The sequence below is a fragment of the Trachurus japonicus genome, chromosome 3, assembly GCF_045865225.1.
Source record: "Trachurus japonicus isolate A0001 chromosome 3, Traja_1.0".
Lineage (NCBI taxonomy): Eukaryota > Metazoa > Chordata > Actinopteri > Carangiformes > Carangidae > Trachurus > Trachurus japonicus.
This window is the reverse complement of record NC_140909.1, coordinates 35,612,143-35,630,816: the sequence shown is the minus strand read 5'-3', so window position 1 is coordinate 35,630,816 and position 18,674 is coordinate 35,612,143. Positions and strand designations below refer to the sequence as shown.

The 18,674-nt window shown below is 43.3% G+C and overlaps 1 protein-coding gene across 2 annotated transcripts in view; it reads right to left on the bottom strand.

Moving 5' to 3' along the window:
• The window catches only part of ccdc102a (coiled-coil domain containing 102A), a 68,242-nt gene extending 50,733 nt beyond the window's left edge, over positions 1–17,509 (bottom strand). For both annotated transcript variants that reach the window (XM_085771612.1, XM_085771616.1), the window contains exon 1: positions 17,340–17,509. The gene's annotated coding sequence lies outside the window, so the exon portion shown is untranslated. The remainder of the gene's footprint in view (positions 1–17,339) is intronic.
• Positions 17,510–18,674: the final 1,165 nt, after the last annotated feature.

Below are 18,674 nucleotides of genomic sequence, written 5' to 3'. Positions count from 1 at the left end.
GGACAGAAGAGCAGCGCTGCCTGGGGCTCTGTAGCCTAACGTTACGTACAGAAATCACCACTTTTACATCAATAAATGAATATTTTACAATGAACCGATCAGTCTGCATTACATTTTCATTTCTTTTATTAAGTTATATAACATGGCAGCATCTTTAATTTGTACATATTTCCAACTTGCGCTTGAAACACGCATACGAACATAAGACGCGGTTTCTCTAAGTTCATGTTAACACCATATCCTGAATTTGATCAAAATTGGGATACTCATCAAAACTGGGGTACTGAAGTGCATAACACAGTCACTCTTCATGATATCATCTATGTTGATACCTATCAGGTTGGTATAATGTTGTTGACCACTCAAAACCATATTTATCATGTGGGTGAGCAGGCTGCTAATCGGAGGAGTTTGGTTGCTGACCAGCTGATCAGTCTGACATCTCTGATTCTGTGGCCCATGATGATTCCCACCATATACACACAACTGCACAGGCACAGCTCCACAAACACGCAACATACAACAACATGGAGGTTCCTCACCATGAGTTAAGTATTGTATATGTGCTGACCTAACTGGTGGTGCCACAAGATCATCACAGGGAATCATTACAATTAGATTTTATGATCCCCTGATCGAACACTTTCAGTCTGGACCAACACAAAACACTGCACCAAACTCAGCTTTAATGAGTGAAGACTGCTGCACTCAGCTTCATACTACAACGACATACTTCTATATGTGGGGCCCCAGGTGCTATTGTAGCAGGAGGCTCCACTGTAGCAAATTATACAGTACATTCCTGAACCATGACTCTCCCGTCTGTCCTGCACGCACACACACACACAGTCCACACAGCATCTGCCCTACATGCACTGTACACACACCATACAAGTAGACAAAGGCTTCACACAGGGTCAACAAACTTTCAAATGCCAACACACACACACCCAGAGTTACCCTCTTAGAACCTTAATGTCATTCTTGCCTAATTTGCAAACCCAAATACCAGAGCAACCACACTAACTGTATGGGAGTCTATACAGTTCTCGATTTTTGAACCGTTTATTCTATTCCTGAAAAGGCTAAAAGGGAGAGCACGCTGCATTTTTTGGGGGGGGTTTTTTGCATTTAGATCACATTAGATGAGGTCCTGATCAAAAACCACAGGACTCAGACTTTCCAACACATATTTAGGGGAGACAAAGAATCATCAACCATCGTGATCAGATATTACTTTCTGTCAATATCACACTCCCCTACATTTAATACGCAGTGATGTTTTTATTATTTTGTGGGCTTTTAATGCCTTTAATTGATAGCACAGTGAAGAGAGAGACAGGAAATGGGGAGGCAGAGAGGGGGAATGACATGCAGGAACGGGCTGGAAAGGCCACCCCAGATGTTTTAATTATTGATTAATGTGCTTGTTATTTTCTCTATTAATCACTTCATAAAAACATTAGAAGACTGAAAATGTCCGCTACAGTTTTAGTCCACATAAATAAGGGACACAGTTTACAACAACAGAGAGATATTTCATCTGCTGCTGTCCAAGACAAAAATTAGAAAACAGAAAATCTGAAGCATCTTTGCTTTGAATTAGAAAATTACAATTGCCGCTAATTAATTTTCTGTCGGGAAACTAGAACTTCTGTTCACAGCGTCTGATGCTCCTGTGTTAATGTTCAAAGTCATACACAGTCCTCTTCTCATCTTCAGTTACTACTGCTTCATCATCTTCATCATCATCATTATGTAAGGTTATTAAAAGCGTTTTCAGCTGCTGAGAGAGCAAAGCTAAAAAAAGGTACATGTCTGCAGGGCTGAAGCTTCAAAGGCCCCCCCTACCCCCACCCTATAACAACCTGAGAGGTCTGCATAATATGTACAATTAGGTAAATAGATGGAAGACACAGCTCCTTCCCCCCACAGTGCAGCTCGCTGATGAAATTTCAGGATGGGAAGAAGGAGCATAAAGGCAAAGCAGTGAAGACAAGAAACAAGAGAAAGTGGCGACAGATTCACTATACACCTTCACATCTGAAACATTCTGATCGACTCCCAGCTAATCAGAAAAATGGTCAAAGAGGTGGGGTGTGTCTACCACTCAAAGAGGCCACACCCTTAATTACTGTATGAGTTGTAATAGAATTCAATTTACCACATAAAGTTATCATCAAGGAGGAAATTTGCCCAAAACACTTTTGTGTTGGCTTAATTTTTTCATCCTTTTGTCTAAACTGTGTGTGTTAGAACGAGTGCCCTAGCTGGATGATTATCCCAACGGCACAAACAGCAACAACACTGAGCAAGTGTCTGTGGATGAGATAATACCAGTTTTAACACTGTCTGAGGAGCCTGAGATGACCAGGGATCTGTCTGCCTCTAATCCCCTCTCCCAGGGAAGCAGAGTGCACAGCCAGTGACAGAGGGTTAGAGGGGGGTTAATACTCACCAGCAGGGATCAAACCAACACTTAAGAACAATCAAATCAGGCAAACAAGCTTACACTGCAACACAAACACATGGCAGTTTAAAGGGATAGTTCAACATTTTGACAAATTGGCCCATTGCCATAATTGCTATAGTCATAGCAGTAGGTTCGTTACCTTTATTTGTTGGTGTAAGCTAGTTTTAGAACGGCGGAGCAGAGCCGCAAGGTGCTCAGAGCTACGCTACGGAGGCTAATGGGATTTCTTGGTTTCCCTCATCAGACTCATCAAATACACAATCCAACAACTCCACAACGCTCTGGTGGACAAGTTGTGAGCTGCACATTCACCACGCTATGAGATAATAACAGAACGTTACCAGACAGAGTTGTTTTACAGGTAAATTCATGCAAAACTGCTGATGCGCGTTGCCTTCAGGGACAGTGTTTCAGTAAGCAGTCTCTGTATTTACCTCAAAAACAACTCCGTCTTGTAACGTTCCATTATTATCTCATAGCGTGGTGAATGTGCAGGTCACAACTTGTCCACCAGAGCGTTTTTGAGTCGTTGGATTGTGTATTTCATGAGGGAAACCAAGAAATCCCAATAGCCTCCATAGCGTAGCTCTGAGCAGCTCGCCGCTCGACTCGGCGGTTCTAAAAATATCTTGCACCGACAAATAAAGGTAACAAACCTACTGCTATAACTATAGCGATTATGGCAATGGGCCAATTTGCCAAAATGTTGAACTATCCCTTTAAGAGTTGCAAAAAGAGGGAAACACCTCCCTTTCCTCCTGTGACAACCATGAAGAAAACTGAAAGAAAAGCAGGAACGGGTAATAAAAAATAATATCACTACAGCTTGAAATTGGCCAATAGAAACCAGCCATTGCAGGCTGACATCCTCACATCCTCCACAACCACAGACCCACTGTGATTCTAAACACACTGCTGTATGTTTATAACAAGCAGGAGTTTACAGTGTTAAAGGCCCGGCCGGTGGTGTTTGTGGGGTGGTAAAGCTTGCTGTCAGGCTCAGTGTGCAGATGAGTGTGTAATGGTCCTCTGAAGAGCCATTAATTACACACTGCTTTAGAGGTTAGTGGAGCATTCAGACAGGTAGGTCGGCCCTGAGCCGCCTGCTGACCACACACACACATCCATTCAAATCACACCTCCACTTCAACATTATGCACATGCACTGAACACACATCTCACTGCAGGTCATGTCATGTCATTTACTCCTTGTTAACTGGTGGTGACCGGTTCTCAATCATCTCTCATCTTCTCCGTCCATAAGGTATTTAGGTCACCACTCAACCTTCCTTGCTTTTGGGATCCACACATGAATGGTTCTCTTTGCTCTTTGTTTTCTAACATGTTATTATCTCTAAAAGTGTTCTCAGCTCCAAGCCAGGACTTGATCTTTTAAGACTTGAAAACTCTTGTTTGTCCTGGCAGAAGTCAACAAACCAATACGTTATGCTTCTTTGATGGTTTGATACAAAGTGGTAAAGTAAATACCGGAGAGCAGAAAGTATCAATGTACTCCAACACAGTTCCTTTAGGACTACTAACTCAACCACTGAATTTCCATAGTTCTACATAAAAGCCCACCCACAGTCAAACTAGTACTCCCAGCTGCTGTCGAAACCAACGACCTAGTATATTTACTGCATGTACAGTAAGCCCATCCAATCGAAACCTTTGATACTTCACCCAAAATCGATAATTCACCAATTTTCTACTCACAGTCATGCCAAGGAAGGGTTTGGAGAGTTTTCGGAGTTATCAAAACACTTTTGGAGTTCCAGGGGGGGTCCGGCTGGCAACAGATTTTCATATAATGGCGGCGGATAGAGTTCACTATTGAATCGTCCAAAACGCACACTATGAAACGTCCAAATACCTCCATACTGCTCGTCTGTTCTGACACAAGTGTCCTGAAGCTGCCACATGAAAAAGTAGTTCGGAAAAATTTATTTGATCTCTGTTTTTATCCTTGTTGTAGCAGTAGCTCCCAGTGGCTCTGTTGATGTTTGTGTTGATGTGTGAGATTTCCTGCAGATGTTCGTTCGTCGTTGTAAACCATTGGATGTATGATGTAAACACAGAAGAACATCTGTAACACTTTACCTGAAGGTATCCTCATAACAGTGACATGACACAGCCATGAACGTGTCATAAATATAATGATGTCATAAACGTTTATGACTGTTGTCATTAAAGGTACATTGTTTAGGAATTACTCCCATCCAGCGTTGCGGTTGTATATCGCAAGCAACTCAATCGTATTTTTCATGCTGCATTCACGTGAAATTGGGCAGACTGCAGACGGACGACAGCCACTGCACGTAACGGCATAAACAAGCCTCTATGTAAACAAGTGGTCCGTCAGCACGAGGCAAAACAATACACGTGACAATGTGTTGTCATGGCGATGTCGTATTGTTTACCTGACCCACGTTTTACCGGCTTTCTCTCGACTTCTGTGACTAAAATGACATCTGGTTTGTTATCGACGGCCGTCTGCCCGACTGCAGGTGAATGCAGCATCAGTGTAACGCTCCATTTCCTCCTGTGCAGGATCAACAATAAGTGTATGCCAAGCAAGTGAAGCAACAGAACACTATGTGTGCTGCCTGCTGCCTCACTGTTTCAGGAGACTCTGCTCAGAGGGTAAAAAACACCTGTGGTTGTTCAGGTGTACACTCAGAGTGGATAAGGTCTGAGTGGAACTTATTTGTTTTTGACAATGGTAGACCAGGTAGGCACTAGGCAGTCACCAGGGGCCTCATTTATCATTGTGGATACACGTTTTTTTACACGCTCTTTCCCCCATTTTGTGCGTACGCACTTTTCTCCGCCTAATTTGGGATCTATCAAACCAAAACTTGTCGGGAGTAAGAGCAAAAATTTACGACCAGTCCGACCATGGCGTACCGGCATTTACACGCTTTTTGAAGAACAAGAGGAATTGGCGACGCCGCTGCAGAGTCAGAGAACTGCAGTGTGAGAGGGAGAGAGGAGCGCGGACACTGTTTGAAGTAGTGGTGGTGATGATGACCCCCCCCCCACCACCACCACCGCACACGTGTTGACGTCGGCACTTTACATGAAAAGCACAGCGACTCTGATTTTTCCCCTGTGCATTTACACTAGTTTGCTCCTAAATACTGGCTTTATAAAACGAATTTCGTTTTCTTTTGATATCATATTGATATTTTTCCCCTGCATGTAGGCTACACCTCTTCCACAACCCGTCTGTCCAGTCTGGAAAATAATTTCTGCGACGTGCGTGTGTTACGTAGCCAGACTGGACACACACAAGCAAGCAGCAAGCCCAATAATGTCGGCGCAAATCAAAGCAAATGAGAAAACATGATCGATATTTTTTGTGTGAATAATATTTATTGTATTTAACAAAACTGGGTGCTGCCCAACATCATTTTAGGAAAAGTCACAGACTGGTGGACTTCAATGTTTTTTTTTTTTTTTTTTTTAAATATATAGCTATGCACAAATGAAAATCAAAGTCTTCCAGTGAACGGAAGTTGGGGGTTAGTGGAAAGGGGTGCAAAGTACTGACTGGCAGTGGAAACCCTGCTTTAAATTATTATGACATAATCTAAAATAAGGGGCAGAATAAATATGATTCTTCTTCTTTCTGTTCTGTTTCATTTAGATTTGGGAGGTTTTTTTGTTTTTATTGAAGCCTTTCAATGCAAGATGATGTTTCTGACTGATATTGCCGTGTTACCTGTATCTCGCTTTCAGAGAAATTCCGCTTCTTTCTCCGCTCTCCGTCCGTCTGTTGTCTTCACCGTCTTCCACTGACGTCATTCCACACGTTTCCAGAGTGCACATGGCTACTTAATATGCACGTAACTGATTTGCATTGACCACATATGGTTGCGTGGAGCCGTTTAAGGGGCTGGGCATGAGGCGTGTTCTCATCCACGCTTTTCTCAGGTCCGGTGTGATCTATCAAGGGAAATACCGTGCAGCCGTGTGTACGCGGAGTTTGATAGATCTGAAAAGAGTGTATATTTTTTGGTCGTACGCACATTTTGCCTTTCCGTCGTACTGAAAATTTAAGAGGACTTTTACACGCTCTTTGATAAATGAGGCCCCTGGTGTGTAACCACATATGCCATACAGTGGTTAGAATAAACTCATGGTCCACTGCTTGCAGCCATAAAGATTCAGATAAGGATAGAGACACTTTAAAGACCTGCAGTGAAAGCAGAGACAGGGGGAGATGCTGATTGGACCTTTGATAGTGTGATTTCTGAGGCCGATATTGCAGGGGAGGCATAAGGGAGGAACAACAGAGGCAAGTGAGCGTTACAGCCAAGTGAATCTGTCTGCAACAACAAACCCACATGTTACAGTGTACTTGCAAGAATACAGCAGGTATTGGTACGGACACATGTCAAGCCTTTTGCCAAAACAGAAACACAGATCAGAAACACTCACACATCACATCACAGCTGCTTCATGCTGTCATCAAAACATGAAATCTACTGTGGGAGTTAAAACCAGAGATTAGCTGGGTGTCTTCATGTCATGGGTATGGGTATAATAAAAGGCAGCAGCTTGAAAAATAACCTTTAAAAACTCCTGAAAATGTATTGTGAAAGAACAGCGACTACGCAGTGTGGGACACTGGACAGCTGAGATAAATCCATCACTTCTCTAAGATGTATCGGCCGAGCTGATTTATTTTGTGATTACCTCATGGTATTTCTGACACTTGCTTAAAAACATATGAGGTTGTCCAGAAAAAAAAGAAGAAAAAAGAAGCTGCTTCCTGTTGCTGCAGCTGCTTTGATAATCAGTTCATCCTTCACGTTAAAGGTCAAGGAGAAACAGCAAAAATGTCACAGCTCCAGACTCTACACTGTGAGCACTTCCTGCTTTTTCCTCCTCTCCATCACAGTGAGACGAGGATCTTTGGTTTTGATCCGCTGGACAAAACAAGAAGATTGATTGATGGTTTCATCTCTGGCTCTTGAGAACTGGGGACTTTTTCACTAAAAGGAAAACTGAACAGCCAATTATGGAAATAAGTGTTTGTGGGAGCCCTGTTGAAACGTACTGACTCTGTTCAGTCTAAGAACACGATGGTTGTGGCCCCCAACCGTCAATGACAGGAAGCAGAGAAGTCCCTGACTCCACCCCTCACGGCCATCTGCTGCTGCTATTTGCTACATCTGGAAGACAGATCACCTCAAAGCCAACACCAGAAGCAACCAATGACATCATCTGTTGGTTCCACCCTGACCAAAAGGCTGCTTGTGTGTGTGTGTGTCTCCATAAAACCATAAATTGTCCAGTTGTAACACACACACATACACAGTCACACAAACAGAAGTAACATACCTATAAAACACACACACACTAAAATAGGAAATCAACACATTTGACATCAACAGGGCTGAGATGTGTGGAAAGCCCATACTGAGTGTCAGTGACAGCAGCAGACTGAAGGCATTCCTCTGCCTGCTCCAACTCAAAGCTCTGCTGCCAGCCATAATTACTGAGCACTAAACAAACACTGCTAAACATAGACACACACACACACACACACAAACATACTCCTCCACACTCCTCGCAGGAATAAAACAGTCTCCACTCCCATCGCCGCTCTCTGCTGTGTTTTCAGTCACATCTCTGGGTTTCACAGGGTTACAAACAGTAGCGTGTTAGCGTGCGTGACTCATCAAGGTCCTAGGCTTTAATCTGAAGCTATGTGTGTGTTGTGTGTATATGTGTGAGACAAATCATTTAACAGTGTTGATCTGAGCAGCTCTGTCCAAACACTCAGGTCATTTAGGAGCATGGATTTAAAGTAATGAAGTTAATTCCCATCACAGAGCAGAGGTGAGTCCTCCTCTGTCAGCTAGTTCAGACCATCTCTACAGTGCTCATCATTCAGAAGCTTTATACAAGGAACAGAGGGATCCTGATCTCTAAGCGCTGCATATTTGTTTGCTTCCAATGATTTATTATTTTGGCAATATGCGGTTGCAATATGTGATTTCAGCTGGAATTGTGGGTTGTTGTTTTTTTTCATTGCATGTTCACTCAAAAAAAAGATGATAATGTGTTTCTGTTGGGTCCAACATTTTGGCTTTAGCCTACATCAAAATAATTGGCATTGTAGGTAGGGTGATAATTTTGAAACTTAAAGGGATACTTCAGCATTTTGGAAAATTGGCCTGTTGCCATAATCCATAGCAGTAGGTTCATCATTACCTTTAATTGTCGGTGCAAGCCGTTTTAAGATCGGCGGGACAGAGATACGAGCTGCTCAGCTAACGCTACAGAGGCATATGGTATTTTTGCCTTTCCCTCATCAAACTCATCAAAACCAACAACTCCAAAACACTCTGGTGGACAAGAGACAGAGTTGTTTTCGAGGCAAATGCAGCCGGAACTACATTCCAGACACGGTTGCTGGGTGGAGTGACTTCAAAAACAAGTAGTTCTGAGTATTTGCTTCATATGTCGTGATGTTACATAATTATACGTTATTATTTCATAGCGTGGTGACAGGACAAAGAAAAGCTTGCACCGACAATCAAAGGTAATGAACCTACCCCTATGACTATAGGGATTATGGCAATAGGCAAATTTGCCAAAATGTTGAACTATCCCTTTAATGAATTGCACCAGTGCTCGTCATTCAGCATGTGAGCTACAGGGATTGTTGATAAGTTCACCTAAACACCTCTGAGGTAATGCTCTCTGGGCCTCAGGTCACTTGGGCCACTGATTTAGTGAAGGTTTGAGGTGTTAGCTGGTCTCTAAGTTTTATTTCAAAGATTTAAAAAAATTAAAGGAACATGATGAAGTTACAAAAACTGACAGTAATGTTGTGTGGAAACACCTGGAGAGACATGACAGCATTGTTTCTTTCTCTGGAGAACCCTCTTTGCCCTAACCTGTCACTGCTGCAGGTTGTTCTCCAGCAGGTTAATGTTTCCACTTTCATCCGTCTGTCGTCATCAGTGTGAATCAAGAGGAGGCGAGGACAAACTGCAAGATCAGAGATGACATCATTCAGGAAGAAGTCTCCCACAATCTTCACACATTTACACAACGGGAGGCCTGACAGTCAAGAGCAGGGGAGAAAAAAACCACAGAGAAAGGAACAACATGGAGGAGCAGAGCAGGGAGAAGGAGATGCTGATAGTAAAGTAAACAGTGTGAGGGGATTGGAATGTGTTTAAGCAGCCGTGGTGATTGAAGGTACACTGTCAGCCTGGCACACAGCCTGTCAGTCCAATACCAACTGCACCAGAGCAAATAGAACTGCATTCTGGCCACAGCACTCCACTCCTCAGGCCTCAGAGTGAGGGAAGGAGAGGTCCTTCCTCCACAGACACAGACGCAGTCCAGTGGTAGGGGAGGGAGAAGTGTTGGAGCAGACAGACGAGGTCGAAAGACTTGGCTCCTCTGGTTTGGCCTAAGTTTGACTGGGTGGAGCGACAAATGAGAGGATGTTGATATTCCACACAGGAAGACGGACAAACAAAAGCTCTGCTGCAACAAACCATATTTCACATGACGTGACGACCCCACCACCCCCACTCACCCCCCCAACCAACCTCTACAATTTTCATTGTGGGTGAAGTCCTGTCCCGCGGCTGCAGCTGCTCTCAAACCACTGCTCATTTAACACTAAAATAAGACTTTGAAGTGTACACATGTTTCTGTTATTAAAACCAAACGAGGTTGAATTCTGGTCCACGTCTGGACCTGCAGGAAAATCCTGCCACATCATCCAACTCACCAACATATAAATGACACAGAAGCTGCACTGTGACGGATTTACTGCATCGTGTGTTGTGATATAGTCAATAATGGTGATAAATGGAGAACAAACTTTCTACAGTGACGCCAGCAGCTCAGTGAGGCCAGTGATGGGGCGGGAAACTTTCTTTCACATTTCACACCTGTTTGACAAGAATGGTCTTGTGTCTCATCATTATCAAAACATGTTTGTGCATTTTGTAGCTGAAATGTCACAGTTTCTTCCATTTTCATGGATGTAAACTATTGCCATGTTATTTTAATAGGAGAGTCTGATTGTTCTGTCTCATGTCAATATATTTCTATTTGATCACTGCTGTGCACTAACATGACCAGATTCCACCTGTCCAGACACCCACCAAATTGAAATGTAAGCCAAGCTGGACGACCACGGAGCTGCTAGCCGTTAGCGATGGTGACACCCTGACCAGTATAACAGCGTTAATCCAAAAAGTTACTGTTTTCCCCGTTAGAGCGCTGTTACCCTTACTGACAATAAAATGCGCTGTTTCTCGCCGTTGCTTGACTGACTCAAGAAGTTGCATCCCAAAAAAGGCTAATACACCTGTTAAAGTGTAGGTTATATATACACATAACGTTAGGGAGTTAGGGGGGCGAGTCCAAGTAATTTGACATATGTGAGCATTTTATAAAAATGAAACACAGTTACTTTTATAATGTAATTATTCTACTAATTCAGTTACTTTTTGGGGAAAGTAACTAAGGGGATTAGCTATATGCTGTCATTCCGACATCCCACCACCAGAATGGCGGTTAACCCCCAGGCAAGGCAATTTTATTTGTATAACCCATTTTTACAGTCAGTTTGTCTCAAAGGTCTTTACGCAGCATCATAACAACATCCTCTGGCCTTAGACCAGGCATGGGCTAACTACTCCACAAAGGGCCGTGTGTCCAACCAACCAAGAGCAGACAGTTTGACCAATTAACTGTCTGAAGACTGAGACCAGTTGATTAAATGAGTCACGTGTGGTGCTGCAGCCACGCGGCCCTTTGGACATGCTTGCCTACTGTATTTGATGAGTTTGATGAGGGAAAGGCAAAAATACTACGCGCCGTGCAGAGCTCACGTCTCTGCCCCTCCACTCTAAAAACAGCTTGCACCGACAATTAAAGGTAATAAACCTACCCCTAAAACTATAGGGATTTGCCAAAATGTTGAAATATCCCTTTAAAGTAACGTGGCCAAGACTGACCCTGACCTGTGGCCATGCTGATTCTGGCTGTACCAGGTCGTACCAGGTCCAGATGAACACTTTCAGACCATCTCAGTTAGCTAAATAACACACACATATAGTCATTGAGGGACAATACACATTCTCTGCATACACAAGATCTTAGATAACAACAGGAACAAGCGTGAGGTTCTTAATTAGGTCAGGCATAACTTAATGAAACAAGCCAAACTATAATAGGTTGCATCTGTGTCTGTCGCTAGGCCCTTTGCATTACACCTGGTCCATAAACCTGCTCAGACCAGCTGACATGCAACCTCCTACTGATGATATCGAAAAATAGCCTACAATAAGCATTCACTGGTGGGTAAAATGACAGCACTGATGTTAAAGGGGAACTTATGCAGGTCTGCTTGCTTTTCCACTGTTTTGGTTACGCTCCTCTCGCCCATGTGCATTTATTTACAACGAAGCCGGCCAAAAATCAATAAATGGAGCTATGGATAACGTTACATAACATATATGATGTTACGACATGTGTGTTTGTGTAGATTTAACTGTCATAAACAAAAGATTACAGGTTACAGAGCGCGTTTGTGTTGCAGTGCACAGAGAGGAGAGCTGGGACACCGAGTAACTACACTGGTGTTGTAAGGTTGGTTTTCAGCCATGAGACGGCAGGTGGAAGGCAGAGAGCCTATACGTTCTCACTCGTAACAAGTCACAAGTCAAAAAAAAAAAAAAGAATCTTGAATCTTTGAACAAGTCATGTAGTTAAAGCAGAAGTAAGCAGAATGTTTGTGTTAATATAAGTCTTAAATAGTTATATCTTCCGACAGAAACCACTTCTATAGAGTGTTTGGTCTGAAACACGGGTCTGTCAGTCACTCTGCTCTGCTGTAAGCCGAGGAGAAAACTTTCCTTGTATCCTACAACCTTTATCCAATGAGGAGAGAGAATGGCATAAAGGGGCGGTCCTCTCTGTGTGTGCAGCCAAGGGATGCGCGTGAATGTGGTGACGTAGGGACGAGGACGGGGGCTGCTAACTCCATCTGCTGACAGAAAGTTAGCCAAAACGACCAGATCCGGTCGTTTTGGCTAATGCTGCGTTCCAGGCAGGCTTTTGAAACCGTAAATTACAGCTTCAAGTCACAACTTGTATTTTGTTTTTTTGTTTTTTTGGTTTTTTTTTTCTCTTTTTTTTTTGTCCAAGTATAATCTGATGTTCTGAGCCTGTCCTTGAACTGATGTGTCCTTGCTGCCTGGGGTGGGGTGGGGTGGGGCGGGAAGGGGGGGATTTTTCTCTTGTCTGGTGTTTGTCTTTGTATTTATTTATTTTTATTTATGTACATATATAGTTTCCCTTTTTTTTGCTTTGTTGTTATTGAGCCCTTTCCGCTCTTGTCCTGTTTTTATGTTTTCCGATGGAAACCAATAAAAAGTTAAAAAAAAAAAAAAAAAAAAAGTCACAACTTACGACTTTGTAGCGTTCCAGGCAACCCACAACTCGCGTTTCTCCGACCTGTTGCCTGTGAAAGTCACTATAACGGCCACTCGTAACTTCCGACCCGTGAACTCGTACCAGATTGAACTGGTACGACTTCACAGGTCGGAAAAACACGAGTTACGGGCTGCCCTGAACGCACCATAACAGTCCTCGTCCCTACGTCACCACATTCACGCACATCCCTTGGCTGCACACACAGCCCTTCATGCCGTTCTCTCTCCTCATTGGATAAAAATTGTAGGATACGAGAAAAGTTTTCTCCTCGGCTCAGAGCAGAGCAGAGTGACTGACAGACCCATGTTTCGGTCCAAACACTCTATAGAAGTGATTGCTGTCGGAAGATAGAACTATTTAAGACTTATATTAACACAAAAATATCGCTTACTTCTGCTTTAACTATCACAATTACTCCGGATGTTTTTAATTAAGGTAAAAATGTAGCATAGCCACGGGAGAAATCCTGCTTAGTTCCTCTTTAACACACTAACACTGAGAGGAACATGGTGCAGTCTCTTTCAAAGCAGAAATCACAGCAGTCACCTGCTCAGCACAGCCACAGCTCTCATCTGAAGCAGTGACCTGCAGCTGCATCTCACACTGAGGCTCCAGCACCAACCTGAGGATGAGACGTATGTGTCCATGTGCCTGCCTGTTGTGTGAGGCAAACTCTCCTGCTACCTGCTCATTTGGGTGTTTAAAGGACTGAGTGTAGCCCAGGGCTATCTGTGGCTCAGAGAGCAGGAACAACCCACCACAGCAGACACAGATAAATGAGTGTTTACACTCCACTACAACAAGTAAACTCAGAATTCATTGATTATTTACATTTCATAATTGCAACATTCACAAAAAAATCACTCATAATCAGCAGAAGGAGGGGAGTTCCATGGAAATCCATCCAATAGCTGACATAGACATAATGAGCCACAGCTTTAATAACATGAAAATAAATGGGTGATGACACAAGTGTGATGCTGGAACGATAACCAGAATGTGTGTCTGCTTTTGACTTTGTCATCACAATATTTGTGCGAGAGGAAGAAAACAAAGCAGCTGCACACACACACACACACACACACACACACACACACACACACACACACAGCAGACAGGGTGCAGCAACCTGGAGCACATGGCTCGTGTTCCTTCTTTTGCCTTCAGTGTTGTTTCCATGACAACCACACACCAAAGTCACAATACTTTGATGCTTGTGTGTGTATGTGTGTATATCTATGTGTGTGTGTGCCACATCTCAGCGCATCTGTGACACATAAATAAGAGCGGGTGAAGTGAATTAAAGATGGGATGAAGTGTGTGAAGGAGCAGAGTGCAGTCACCACACCAGCGGAGCAGCAGCTACAGGATGCAAAGCAGATGGTGGTGTCAGCTGTGTGAAACCTCAGGACTCTGTACGGTCTGAATATTACCCACAACCCCCATGATCCTTCACATCCTGATGTCAAACAGCCATTCTTTGCAGACCCTGGGTAAACTGTTGCTGAGCTCACTCTGGTGTTCCTCGTGCGGCTTGGAGATGTCTCACTGAGTTTCTGGAAGTGGTCGGAGGTGAACTTCACCACTTCAAAAGCAGAGCTGCTTCATCTTACAAATCAAAAACAAATGCTTCTCTCCTGCTGCTGAAAAGCAGAGCACAGACATCACCAGTCATTTCAGCCTGGGTGAAGTTCTCTCAGTGGGAGTTCATTATTCATCCAGGGGTCTCACCAGAACAACTTCTGGTCTGGTCAGGGACTTTCTCTCTTTCTCTTTTAGGCAGGTCAGCTCTGAGGATTTTCTCACTACAACACAGTAAAGTAAGATATAGTAAAGGGACACTGTAACTTCTCCTGTTATCTATTCATGAAAATTGATTATTTAGTTCAAAAGTCTGTTTTTCATTAATCAGTAATCCCCTTTCAGCTCTGAATTAGCCGTTCATATCATTCATATCTACATGGAGCGGGTAAGCTCGGTGCTGCTGCCTTGTGGTGTCTCCATGTTTTTACGTTCAGTGGCAGTGTGACGGTAGGAAACCACGGAAACTCAGCGGAGACACCGGAGCTGTCGGCTCAGGTCGAAGTGGCGTCTGTGAAAAGTCACCGTTGTAACGCAGTGAGGAGGAATGGAGCGTTACACTGATGCTGCATTCACCTGCAGTCGGGCAGACGGCCGTCGGTAACAAACCAGGTGTCATTTTAGTCACAGAAGTCCAGAGAAAGCCGGTAAAACGTGGGTCAGGTAAACAATACGACATCGCCATGACAACATATTGTCACGTGTATTGTTTTTTCCTCGTGCTGACGGACCACTTGTTTACATAGAGGCTTGTTTATGCCGTTACGTGCAGTGGCTGTCGTCCGTCTGCCGTCTGCCAAATTTCACGTGAATGCAGCATGAAAAATACGATTGAGTTGCTTGCGATATACAACCGCAACGCTAGATGGGAGGAATTCCTACACAATGTACCTTTAAGGTGCAGCAGTTATTGGTTGTTTTGTTTACAGATTTATCATTTGATCTATAATGAGGTCAAAGACCAACCAACTATCTAAAATCCCAAGATATTCACTTTACTGATGCATATCTGGCAGAAAAAAGGCAAAGGCTCACAAGTGATGAGCTGGGACATGAGATATCATTTCACTGTGCCTTGTAACTGATTATGAAGTGTGTCGTTTGGCACTTTGTCAGCTGTAACACTTCTGGGTCATGGATCCTGGTTCTACCTGACGTTCTACTGCTCCTCTTGACAGATGGTCTGTCTAGCCCACACACTGATATAACAGCCACAGTCTGTTTTGCTTTACACAATCTTCACTTGCAAAATGCAGACACTGTTACTTACATAGTAACAAGAGTCACCACTGGCTTTAAAGTGAAACACCCACAGCTGATGTAGGCTAATGTGCCACTGGCTCCCTTTATCTCTTCAACCTGTGAAAGCAGCAGTGAGCACAGGTGAAATATGAGAAGGTGCCTGAATAATTAGTCCATTGTTTTTGCTGATAAAGACATAGGTGGGAAAGCAGGAAGTTTGTCCAAATGTTCAGAGACATGCACATCAGATCCAATATGGAATTGGCCGAATACTCCTCTCAAGGAAAACAAAAACGGACTTAGAGGAATATAAATGTTTTGATTTTAAATATTTTTTGATTCCACATTTAGCCAAAGCGTTCCACTGTCTACTGTAGCTTTAGCAGAACTGAGTTCTGTGGCCCTCACACACTCTTTTTTCTGAGACACAGTGCTGATTGATATCTCTTCACTCTTCACAACACCAGATAATCATACGTACATTATTGAGTAAAAGTAATAGTAGAGCATCAATATGGACAAACATTAGGCTACTAATAAGACATTTTCATTTTAGTTCACGTCCAGCAACTCAAAAATGAGCATATGTAAGATCTGGAGTCTTCTCTGGTTGGTTTGGAGCACAGAGTCGTAACAAGTCGACCAAAATGCTTAAATAAGACATTTTGGAGATTCCTTCCAAACAAAAGTGAGAGTTGTTAGATCAACTTCAAAGACTGATCTCCTACAGAGAGTAAAGCTGAGCTCTGTGTATTGAATGTACAAGAGAAGTACAAAATGGGTCAAACCCAGCCCCGTCCATGACACACTTCTCATGAAGCTGACTCCAGACCACCGCAGCCAAGAAGAGACCAACATTTCTGCGGATTTACAATCATTGAACATGGTAAGACGGCTTCATGGGTTCAAGTGACTCTGTCCTCAGGTTATGTCTCAAATACCGTCAGTGTGGACATTCTGTGTCCTGGTTTTCCCCATGTAATTGCTTCCTGCAGCTGAGTGCATGCATCACTCATGGCAGACAGTACAGTTGCACTGTTAGATGCTCAAGTTCATACAAAGGAAGTATAACATAATGATCAGCCTGCACAGAACGTGTGCAGAAAATGTTCTGTGACATTCATGTGTGCGTTTTTGGAGAGGCTAACCCTGAGCTCCCACCCAGGTATCACCGGGGTTCCCCACGTCAGGAACTGCTGAATGCTGCTGTCTGGAACTCATTATGTTCGTTGCCTTGCTGGTTATTAAATATCCACAATTATGACTTCAATACATCAGAAAGTCATTGAGTGAAGAACAGAGCCCCACTGTGTAAACTTCACTGGGGATTCAAACGGAAATGAGTGTTTTTCCACAGCAACTATCTGTCTGACAATAAAGTGAAAATCATCTTTTTACACTGCAGCAGAAGTGTCTTATTCACCCACATATCAATACAGCCTACGTGGGAAGAAAAGAGAAGAACACAGTGATTTACGTGTCATTTGACACCAGCGTGTCTCCAGCGTTGGGCTCAATCAAGCTGTTAGCCCCCAGAACAACAAAAGCAGGGGGAACCTACCGCAAGCGAAACGACGGTAAAGAGTGCTCCTGTCTCCGCCTGCAACGCGTCTTTTTCTCCGGTGAAGAAGCTCGAAGTCCCCCGTTATTCCTGCCAAGCCTCCGCCACACTCTCGTCCTCTATCCGCTGTTTTTTCCCTCTAGTATGGATGGAAAACAACGTCCTCACTGAGAAAAGAAAACGGGCGGGTCCCGAACGTTCGGGCAACCCGACTGACCAATCGGCTGTCGGTATGACAACGAGCTGCTGCTCTCAGCCAATCAGCGCTCTGCTCCCAACACACAGGCGTGCGCTAATTGGTCGGCAGGGGAAAGACCTCCCAGTTGAAATTACTACAGCGCCGGGGTAGGAGCGAGGGGCCAGTGCAATGTGATCCGCTCATACCAGGCGGTTCACGGCCGCACACCTCCAGCTGCAGCCGCTGGAGCCCTGTTATCAGAGGAAGATCCGCAGTCTTCAGCCAGTCTGCGTCTATTCAGGAGACTTCTGTCCAATAATAGTTTAACTAGGAAACTATTATAAATTGTAAATGCCGATACTGATATTGGCTTTGTTATCAAATCTAACGCATTTCAACTCTATTAGGCTTTAATTCCACTTAGAGTTATCCATCAACTCATTTGTTGGACCGTTACACCCCAAATCCTGGAGATGATTTGGCATTTCCCCCGAAGTTGTGTTTCTCATTCTCCTCATACTGCTCTATTTTAATGTGAAACTTTTATTGTGAAACTTAATGATGTCTAGGGACATGTATTACACCGATTGTGATCAAGTGAAATGTCTTTGGTGCTGTTTTTCAATGGTTTTCTGTAGTTGTAGAGAGTATCAGGTGGCTGTTGTTTCCCTCCCTCTCTGACGTCCTGGAAAAAGAAGAGCTGAGAGATTCTTGCTGTGAGTCTGGACTTTCAGCTGCATCAAGTTAGTCTGACTACTGCCGGAAGTATGTGGGTGATATCTTCAAATTAAAAGAATAATGGCAAAGGCAGGTTCAATGGCATTTTATATAGTGCAATTGTGTACATTTGCTATAAAATAATTATACTGCAAGTTTAAGACCTTTAAATGGTGGTGGTGGTGGTGGTGATCACGATGATGATAATGATAATGATATAAAAATTGATGCAAAATAAATGAAAAAGTAAAAGTAAATTACCCTGCCATTAAAAGGAAGAAAACCAAGAGCTGCAATCATAAAATATTTGGTGTATTTTTGTCTAAAAATAAAAAAAGAGAACAAAATTAGTCTCGTCAAATTGACAGATATCTTTCTCCCATGAACTGTGAGCTTTATGAGCTGAGCTCCTGTTGTTTTATGAGTAAAATGTTCATTTG